Source organism: Crocodylus porosus, unplaced genomic scaffold (assembly GCF_001723895.1).
Source record: "Crocodylus porosus isolate Cpor-Errol unplaced genomic scaffold, CroPor_comp1, whole genome shotgun sequence".
NCBI lineage: Eukaryota > Metazoa > Chordata > Crocodylia > Crocodylidae > Crocodylus > Crocodylus porosus.
Window position 1 is genome coordinate 107,801,307 of NW_017728947.1, and position 11,464 is coordinate 107,812,770.

An 11,464-nucleotide genomic window follows, 5' to 3' on the forward strand; every position below is an offset into this window, starting at 1 on the left:
TGCAGACCTTAAAGGCACAGGCCCCATACAGGACACAGATGCATTGCAGATGCCCAAGCATATCGTTCAACCTTCAGACCTGCCCATAAAGGACACGGGCCACTGCAACATGTGACAGACACCTACACATGGGACAACCAAGTTTTGTGGGACCTTTATTCATCACATGGATCAAGTCACCATCTGTAACAAGCAAATGCCCTGGTCTGATTCACACACTGAGAAAAGAGTTTGCTCTTTAAGGTGACATTGTAAACTGATCCTTATAGGGAGCCAGGTAAAGAAAACACGTGGTTGTGTACTTGGGGCCTGAAGACAAGACCCCCTGGTCTTCTGTCTCCTCATAGATAGGCAGGAGATGAGTTTCAAGGATAGAGGGAGCCAGTGCTCAGGCTGCTCTTAAATTCAGTCCATACAATGAAAGAAGTCCTCTCCCGCCCCATACGATTCATGTCACCTCGCGCAACAATCTGCCCTCCCAGACCATTTCCATAACAATTAACACTGACTCTATTCCCCGCTCCCATCCACCATAATGAATGCTGGCCACATCCACGCGATCATGGCTGCATCTTCCTTGAGGTAGCTGGCCCTCTCCATCATGGACCCACAGCCTGAAACACACTGGAGGATTCCCTGGCGCCCCTGGAGCAGGCGGTGGGGGAGTGCCCATTTGGGGGTGGCAAGAGCAGGGCCAGACACAGGCACGGGCAAACTGGGTGGTCGCCCAGGGCCCGAAAAAAAAGAAATTACAGTTGCAAAAAAAAAAGTTTTAATATTGCGCATAGACGGCACTGGCAATGTTATCAATCGAGAACGAGCTATTTAAAGGCATTGATACCACAGGTGTGACAAAGACTTTTACAACAAAAAAATCATTATCTCTGGCAAAGGGGGGCCCGATATTCAAAGTTTGCCCGGGGCCACCAGTAGTCTAGGTACGGCACTGGGCAAAAGAGGAGACAGGGAATGGAGGTGACTGGGAGAGGGGAAGATTATCAGGGCTGGGTGTTAGTCTGAAAATTGAGTAAGGATTTTGTTCGTTTTGTTTTGCCCCGCATACTCAGATGTCCAAGTACTCGATCACATTTTCTGTTTTCTACCATTTGTTCTTCCTTTAGTTGTCCTGGGTCTTTTTTGAAGTGGCTGTGAAAAATCATGATTTCTGAGCAAATCAAGAACCTGAGCATACCCATTCAACAGTGGGGGAACAACAAGCTTACATAAAACCAGGGTGTATCTCTGAGATCATACCGACATTCAGGGTTTTGTCATACTCTGTCCTCCCCAAGGAGGAGGGACAGTGAGGCAAGCCCTAGATCTAGTGAGAAGGAACCAACAGAGGGAGGTTTCTGCTGGACCAACACGTGGTTCATGGGATAGGGAGGGATTTGGAGCACAGGGGGACAAAGAGGCCCAATAGCTACAGCAAGAAGATACGGCTCTGCCACCCAGCCATCTCTGCATAACAGCTGCAGAGCTCAGGACCAGGGAGGCTGCAATGGTGTTAATGCGGCAGAGCTGAGTGCTGCATGGCCCCAAAGAAACCCTGGTACATGCTGCATTTCCCTAATGGCCAGGGTTTCCGCAATAGGAATGATTTTCAGTTGGTGCCTGAAAGATCTCCTGTTCTACAACACCAAAAATCAAAGTATTCACAAGGCTCCATATTCCCCACTCCTGGGATGGCCATAGGATGTCACATCAACTTGCCTTTCTCGTCCTGTTCCATAAATGCATGCTAAGCTGTGCTGCTTGCACTGCAAAGCGCACATAACAGAAATGGCAGGAAGGTGGCAGAGGTCAGCCATTATACAACCCTGTCAAAACAACCCAGATTTCTTGACTTCTAAGCCTCTGCTTTAGCCACCAGACACTTCACTTGTTATAATATCCCAGGTCTAGGCCCTGAGTTCCAGCCAGGAGAGCACTGTATCTTTTGTTGCTCATTGGCATGTGAGTTGGCCTACCCCTGGGAGCTGGAGAAAGAGAAGATGGGGCACTTTGTCTGAGAACAACTTCCTTCTCTGCATTAGGCAAAAATACAGTTTCAGCCCTACCTATGGAAAAAATAGTCAGTCAGTGCTTCCTCCTGGTGCACTGGTTTTAGCTGAGCAGGACAAAGAGGGGAAACAGAAACAGGCCCAACTGGTGTATGAGACGCATCACTGAGTGACAGACATAGTGACCTGCTGCATGAGGTTACTCACTTGTTTTTTTTTTTCTCTGCCTCTTCTTTTTCCTCCTTTCAGGGGAGGATGGAGACATCTGAAAGCAAGTAGACCAAACTGACATTTAGAGGCATGGGAAGGATCACTTCACAGCAATGAGCATTGTTCATTTTCCTTTGCTCAAAGCTTGACTTGATTAGCAAGCACTTCTGTTGACTTCTTGCTGCAGCTGGAATCTATGCTTACCCCCTTCAATACTTCATTTAAAAATGTTACTACCATTTATCCTGTTCCACGCTACCTGTGAATGCTATAGAAGTTGCCACAACTGAGCAGCCCCAAGGCAAGCAGCTTGAGCTGTAAACACACATCTGAATCCCAATGAATAAAGATTCCCCAATGGTTTGGTGGCTTAGTTTTTCCTAGTGGATCCCTCTTCCCTACCCATTTCAGACTAACTCTCCCTAAAAACAACTGGATTTCCTACAAGTCTACTACCAGCATAAAGTGTGAAGCTAGGGCCCTGTAACACACGCTGAGTGAATGTGGGTCTTTGTCTCCCTCTAGGGACTGGTCCATATAACAAATGAAGAGCTTTCTACAGGTACCAGCTCAGGGAGATACTCCTTTAGCTCAAGCAGTAGGAGCCTATCCTTTTTTTTCAATCAGAGAAATCCAGGTTCATATTCTGTTGACTATGGAAGCAAAGGTACACAGTGTGCACATCTACACAAGACGCTACATTGGCGTGGCAATGTAATGTTGGCGGGGACAAACCGTGAGGTTGATGCTACTGTGCAGTGGCTCATTGCTACTGTGCAGTAGGGTCAGAAACGACCCGTGCACCGCCAGGGCTGCACAGTAACTACTGTGCAGTCATCTAGTACTTGCTAAAGCAAGTCATATAGTCATGCTAAAGAAAGGACTACATGACTGTGTAGTAACAACTGTGCGGTCGGGGGCATATGTAGATGCGCCTAGTAAACACACTATAACATTTCAGTTGAGACTTGGGAGGCACCCAAACATTCAGAGCGGGGATGGGGAGAATGCAAGGAGTGAGCTGCAACTCAAAAGGATCACAATATTTTAATGGGAATTTTTGTTCAATACAAATGGGTTTGGGGAATTAAGACTCAGTTAAGAAAAAGTTTCCTTCTGTTGAAATTGTACAGTTTTCTGGCAAAACTGACCAGAACCTGATTTTTGTGTGTGTGTGTTTTGTCAAGCACTTAAAAAATAAAACTTGTAATTTGGGGTATTCCTAAAACTAACAATATTCACCAAAAGATGAAAATATCAACTGAATGAACCAAGGTTTTGCAAACAGATTTTTGTTTTGGGGTTTTTTTTTCTTCTGGGTCAAACCTTTGAGAAATTAAAAAAGAAAAATAGGTTTTTCCCCCGAATTTTCTTTGAAAATGAATTGCCATTTTTTAACTGGCTCTAATTACAGCGCTGGTGCTTCAGACACAGCAGAGGTGGTTCATTAATGCTCCATCGGTTCATTAACACTTCCATTATATGTTCAATAGTTAACCCAGAGAATTTCTTTCTCTATTGATTACCGGAGTAGATATCTTTGTTAGAAGTGGGTAGCAGCATAATTAGAAGGAAAGAAGGGAAGAGACGAATCTTCAATTTGGAACTGATACGAACACAAATTTGGCAATTTTTCCCAGTTAGTATTTGCATCAATCCTTTTCCAGAACCCCATTTATCTACCATCAGACGGCAGCCATTAAAGTAAGTTCCTGTCCCCCGGTGGTGTGAAGACCCCAGACTGTGCCATAACCCAAGTCCCCATGTCACTGCCAAATCTCCCACTCACTTCCTGGCTGCTTCAGACTTCTCCTCACTCAATAATTCCCTATTTTTTCTTTCCAGCTACATTAGCCAGCTCATTACCATCCAGGTCTCGGTAACCACTACTTAACAAACAAGGTCCCCTTTCCCATGGCGGGGTATCTGCAGCAAGCTGAAGGACAAGGGTAGCCACAGAGCTACCCAAAACCAAAGAGTCCAGCTATGCCAGCCTTACACCGGCTTTGATCCAAGGGATCTGGGCCAGGTCATTTTTCTGTGTCTTGAAAGCAACAGACGCTTCTACTTGCTACAACTTCTACTATTGCACAGAAGAAGAAAGTGAGATCCCGGTGTTGCTCAGCTGTCCCGCTGCTGCGCATTGTCAGCATGTTTATAGGTACCTCTGTGTTGGTAGAGAGGGGCTGTTTGTAGGGGAAGCCATCATCAGAGTTTCCACACTTATGGGACCAAATCTGCAACGCAGGTGCAAAAGGCATGCATGTGAAAATGAACACATTATGTTTAAACACACACTCACACGTACTACAGATAAGGTAAGTACTCCGAGGATATACTGCAAGTGGGGAGCTACCTGGCTTTTCTGGAAAAAAAAAAAATTGGTTCATAGGACAATGCAAAAGGAAAAAATATTTGATTGGGTAAGGAACTGGATCCCCTGAAATCATTGACTGCTACAGAGTGAGGATTTCACCCATTGATTATCTGTTCTGTAAGAAAAAGTAAAATAAGTCCTGCACCTCAGTCATGGATAGAGAGAGAGCCTCAAATTACCACAGATGCAAGTGGTCTTATAGATCAGTCAGCAATATCCTTTTCTTTATCCAGTCTGTATTTTGTTTCTTGTCTCTTGCAGGGCTAAGTAGTGTGTTTCTTTCTCTTCTCTTCCATCATTTCCTCCATAATTTTAGGTTCCAGTTTTGACCCTGAACAATAACACCGTTACTGGAGAGCTGTACCCTGAAATCATGGAGGCTTTCAGAAAATATTGGTGCCATCTTCTGTAAAACATTTTAAATAAATTCTATTTGTTTTTGGTCTCCCTTCTGGTTTTATAGGCGATAAAGAGGACATTTAATATGTACAATAGAATTAATAGGGATGGAGTGTAAGCAGGACTTACATTCAAAATACACTCCCACAAAACAAAGGAGCAGCTGTGAAAATGTAGAGTCTACTGAAAATTTTTTACTTGGGTATCACATTTGCTAAAAGATTTACTCTGCAAAGTTTTATCTAATTTCCCATTCATTCAATTAAGCAGGGAGATAAATGCACAGATCCCAAGAGATTAGGAGAAACTATGTTTAGCTGCTGCTTATACTTGTGCTCAAGGCCTGTTTCACTTTCATGATAATAGCAAGCGACTCTGCAGCTCAAGCCTTGATCCTGCGAAAGGATGAGTACCCTCAGCAGCTACCGACTTCAAAAGGAGCCAAGAGTGCTCAGCACCTCTGCGGTCTGGTATGTTTGGGCTCCAGGCCCTTTCATCTGAACTGAGAAGATTGACCATAACTCTTGCATTACCAGAGTCACTAGTTCAGAGCAAATACCAAATACCCACAAAACTCCCCTTTCAACTCACAGCGGGGCCAGGATGGAATAAAGGGAAATGAAAATCTCCCATGGGTTTGTGCAGTACCTACCTTACCGGCCTTTTAACGCAGCCAAAAACCGTTCAGGAAGAACCCTGAATTGAGGCTGCATTTATTGATATTTTATCAGGAATTAGTGCAGGGTTAATGGAAATTGGTTTCCCCACAAATGATTTCTCACAGGATGCAGTGCTACTTCACCAATAATTAGTGACAGGTTAATAGAATTTTTTTTCCCGGTGACAACTTCTCACCGGTTGCATTACAGCATGGATACAGCTTTAGGATTATATTTGTCTGACTGTACATGCACATTTGTTTACTGGTTTTAGTTAAGCCGGAGATTTAAACATAGCCATGTACAGCAAGGGGGAGCAATTTATATTTGAATAAGAATTTTTTACTTCCTTCTGAATCCCTGGTTTTAAAAGTGGGGTTCCCTTGAACCTGACCTAGATCTTGTTCCTTTTTGACGATCCTGAATTTCTACTCCTGAACCCCTGCCCTTCCAAAAGGTGCTAGGCTCTTTAGGATTTGATGGGCACTTCAGGAAGATTTTCAGCACTGCAAGAACTATATAGCCCTTCCTCATACTGACATAGTGAAAGAGAAATACACCCTGTGCTGGCCTGGGTGAGCAAAAGTGGTACAATTTGAAAGAAAATAAGTGTATATTTTAAGCGTAGTCTTTGATCTTTTGGTGTAGTGTCCATTCTGCTTTGCATTAGCATTGCAAAGGAGCTTTCAACAAACCTAGCAAATGCATCCATGGGAAGATTACCCAAATAATGGAGAGCCACAATGGCGGTTGCTTTAGTATTTCCGTCCTTTGACTCAGGGGCGTGGCTAATGGAAACTTCCGTCATAGCAATCCCTGGCTGGAAAATGGTGACCTCTCTTGAAACTCAGAGTAATTTCCAGGCTAGGGACAAGATCGACACCAGGATGGCTCCGGGGGCAGAGAAAGCCAAAGACTGAAAGCCACCTTCCTAAGCCATGCTTGCTTGCAGCTGAGGATGATGGCAGAGTTTTAATGGCTTCTGTGTTGCAGTGGAAAATGCCGAAGTGGGTGCATTTCAGGTGTGGCTGATTATCAGTGCTTTGGAAGAGACCGCTGTTAATTTTTTGAGCAGAATGAACTTAGTTTCCCACAAATTTACTTGCGCTGCAGTAGCAGCCAGAACTCCAATGCACAACACAACAAAAAAGAGACAGTCCTTGCCCTAAAACGTTGTTATCTGGCAATGATCCTAAATCTGGGTTGCATGGTTTCCAGGTAATCTCAACCAATGTCTCACCATGCTCACCCATGATATAGCCCAAATACTCTAGAGATCAGAGGGTACTACATTCACCATGCTGATCCAACCTTGACTTCTACTTACAAGTCACGAAGACTCTCAAATCTGCTTCCTCCTTCCTTCTTCAGAAATTATAGGATTGTCAGGATCTAAAAAGAAAGCAGTCACTACACCTATTCTGTGCAAAACCCTTGATAGCTGGTGTACCAACGCCACTGCCTGCGCTGTTGATCTCTAGTGCCTTGCGCTCTCCCATCTGTCTGTACCCATCTAGTACTTAGCCTCCAATCTCCCTGGGGTAGGGATGATTTCTTTTTGGTTTTGTACAGAATATAGCACAACGGTTGATGGGTGGGATCCTGAGGTGGTATTTCATCATGTTAAGACTAACACTACTCATATCCAGAGCTGGCCCTATTGCAATGCCCTTACCAACAAGGTCTCCTTTCATGAATAAAGGTTGCCAAACTTGGGTCGCAAGGACCCTTGAGGGTTTGTCATTTGATGATGTTAACTCAGGCTTGTCCAACATATGGCCTGTGGGCCACCACGCAGCCCTCCAAGCTGTTTTCTGAGGCCCACGGTGCTGCGACGGGAAACAAAAGTAAACACCGTACTTTCGTTTTTGGGGGGGGTGGGGTGATGTGATACCGCTTCCTGTGAGGTCTTCAAATATGGCTCACTGGCCCACTGGGCGATATAAAGTTCATGACCCGGCCCCCCATTCAAAAAGGTTGGACACCCCTGTGTTAACTAGTCATCAAAAAAATGACCCAGTCTCTACAGCAGAAAGTTTTAGCAATCCAAACCTGATGTCACATGATAGAAGGCGGCCGTACCTTGGAAATAATACAACCTATACTCTGCACTGTATCAAAAAAAAAGGATTTTAATGGTAAGTTATTGCATGTGTGGTTTGATCAGTTCTTAAATGTAAACAGCAGTTAACTGGTGAAAAATAACAGCTGCATAGTCACGCAAGTGTAGGGGTAGTCATTCTAGGCACGTGCTAAGAGAACAGTTAGCTGCTTGCTCAAAAAGAAAACCTCTATTTTCTTTAAAGCTGATTTAGGCCGGAGTCCACACTAGGTACACACACATTAATCAGACGAGCCACATGCATCACGCAGGCCACTCGCTGCACAGGAAAGGCAAAGCAGACAGTCTAGATCTTCATAGGGATCTTCCCCAGAGCTACGTATCCAATTATTTCCCTTCAGCCTCCCTGCTACTGCTCGCTGTCCTCTGGATGTTCCTACTTGAAGAAACACCATCCGCCTCCTCCTCGCAGGGCAGAAAAGCAGAGACGCAGATGGGTAAAAAGCCAGCAGCCATCTTGAGCCAATTCCTCTATAAACTGCACCGTGTCTGGGGCCAAGCTAAGTGCCACTAAGTTAGTGAGGAAAGAGTGCCCTAGGGAGCACGGCTGGCCCTGGCTACTATGGCTGGTTAAGACATGCTGATTCATCTTTTCCCCAGAATTTTTTTCAGCCACATTGTCCCACTATGCTCTTTGTTCCCCCTTCCCTCCCCAAAAAAACTCCAAAGCCAAACATATTCTGATTTTTGAGCAATTTTGATTTTTCCTTTTCTTTTTTCCATCCAAATTCCATTCAACCGGCGCTGGCATTGACTCAGCAAATTGTGTCTCGCTCATGGGCCAAGAGAAACCTGAGACACAAGAAAGGAAACGAATGACGGTTGAATCTGCCAAGCACCTACCTGTTTTGGTTTGTAGATGACCACTGACCTTGTTCCACCTACTTTTATTTACAGGAAAAATCTTTTTTCTAAACTTTCCCTTCTGAAAAACTGGCCAGAACGCTTGATCTGGGTAAAGAAAGGAGTGACCATTAGACCGATTTTCTACAAACCGGAATTTTTGGGTGCGCCGCAAAATGATTTAATTTTACACCTTGCTGTGATTATCTTGTGCATTTTTAAGAGCATGGCTGTATTTTTTCACACCCAAAATACTTTTCAGTGTCATATCACAGGGGGATATCTGTGATATCACCCATTCATTGCGGGAATATGCACAGGGTTACAAAATAGGCTTGGAGCTTACTGAACTGTGGCATTACTCCCATATTACGCATGTCATTCTGCTGAAGGCAAGGGAGTAACATCAACATGAATCTGGAGTAGTAGAATCAGACCCTTGGCCTGCAGCACAATTTCTTTTTATGAAAGGAGTCAGGAGGTAGCAATTAAACTTAGTTACATTGCAATGAACATAACCTCTCCGAGCAGAGCAAAGAGACCACACATACGGTGAACGAGTCTCCTGGGAAAAATGTGTGCTCCTCTGCACCAAGAGTGATTCCGTTACAACCAAATTCTCTTTGAAGATTTTGATAATGCTCAACCGTGAGGCCCAATAAAATATTTCTATTGACATGTCCCTAAAATTCAGCCTTTCTCAATGAAGTTGCTTCTTCAGAAATATAGAGGATATTATCCCAACTTACACAGGCACCATTCATTAGCATAGGCCCATTTCAAACAGGGCCTTTGAACATCAGTCGCTTCCAAATTCCATTACGTCTCTCCCTGCTGAGTTTGTACGTTGAGGGTTGGGTAAGGGTACAGGGAGAAAAGAAACAAAGAAAAAGAAAAGAACAAGAAAAGTAAATTAAATCCGAAGGCTATATAATTAGTCATGTTTTGGTTAGTCCCTGGACTGATCTGTTGCTGATTCACTCTAGTAGAACGAACAGCATCTCAGTTTTTAAGACATGATGTAAAGGATAGTTCATCCTAGACAGCCACAAGTGATGTACTCTAAGTGCTCAGATGTGGCAAAACTAATGATATGAGCAAAGACAAAATGAAAATAAAATAAAATAATTTGCCTTCTTTCCATGAGCATTCCTGCATCCTAAACTTACTGACATGACTGCTGGTGGAAAGCAGATTTCCAAGTCATCTGGGCATGTTAAATGTTCCGGGTAACAGATAATGAGTGCTCTGAAAGACAAAATCCTTGCCAGAAAAACCAATTTTACTTTTGCACATGCACTTATTCATTCTGGGAGCTCTTAAGCACTCGGATACTTAGGGAGTGAAAGCAGTGCAATGTGGCTTGACTAGCAGTGTCCAAACAGCACAGCACTTAATCGAAAGCTGCAATTTTTACAAAAGCCCAGACAGGGTAGGTGGCATCTGCACATTGAGTGAAAATACCAGACAGTGGCTCATAGATTTGGAAGTTGAAATCTGACACCATAAAAAGGAAGCAGCAGCAGCTTCTGAGCATCTTCTAACAGTAAAAAAAAAAAAATGCTATTTTTTTTCCCAGCTAGGATGAAAGAGCTATTACATTTTTACAGGAATTAAGATGAAAGCCTATGTCAAGAGGTTTGTTTTCTGCATCCAGGTCTGAGCATGGGGGCCCTTTTTGTTTCAGGTGGTTTTGCAGGGGTTGGCAACCTATGACCCAGCCCATGGAGCCACTGGATCTAGCCTGTAGAGCTGCAGCTTTGGCTAGACAGGGGACTTTGCCTGTGCCACAGAGCTTTAACTATGGCATGCTGCAGCTAGGCAGTGGATAAAAATGGTGGCTGTGGCAGGGTCCTAATGCTGGCCTCCCTCTGACCCCAGCCAGGCCATTCCAGCCCATCACTGGAAAGCACTGTTGACCACTGTGGCAGTGAGCTCCAGTTGTGCTCTGCATACAGCAGCCTCCATGCCGGTGAAAGTCGGAGCCTGAAAGCATCATGTCTGAAGGGAAAGGAAGAATATTCAGTTCATTTAAAACTCTCTTTGTCTCTGTAACCCATCATAGCTAGCGCCCCCTTGGAAGGAAGGCTATCTTTGTTAAAGGATCAATACCCTAATCCTCTGGGTTTCATCCTGCACCCTCTGAAGTCAATTAAAGTGTTGCCAGGGACTTCAGTAGACATGTAATGGCAATCAGTTTGGCTGTAATAGCAAGAAACTGAAACAGGCACTAGAGGAAATAAGTAGTATGAGAATAGTATGAGATGCGAAAGAACCAAGTCTCCATAGTTGGGCTATAACAACTTACCTCTTCCACAGACCGCTTCAGAGGACATTACAGACTAGGCCTATTCACTTTGGATTTAGCCAATTCAGGAGACAGTGATTCGATTCACTGATTCAAATCACTGTCCCGAATTGATTCGGCCAAATCTGATTCTGAGATGCAGCTACCACCAAATTGGCCCCAGCCCCTGCCCTCTCTCAACGGCTGCCCGGCCCGCTCTCCCGACTCTTTAAAAAAAAAAAGCCTTCACTCACCAGATGCTGCCTGGCAGAGGGAGTGGTGCAATCCCCACTGCCCCCCACTGCCCCTTGCTTCATGGGGGACCCTGACACAAGCCCCCAAAAGCCCTGAGGACACTGCAGCACCCAGTGAGTGGGGGCTTCTTTTTTTAAGAGCTGGCAGGTGGGGCAGGACGGGCAGCCATGGTAGGGCTGGGGGAGTGGGTGGGGGGTTGCAGCATGGGGCAATGGGGGCAGCAGGCATTGCCCTCTGCCCAGCAGCACCCGGTGAGTGGGGCTTCTTCTTTTAAAGCACTGGGAGCTGGGGCAGGTAGGGCAGCCATGG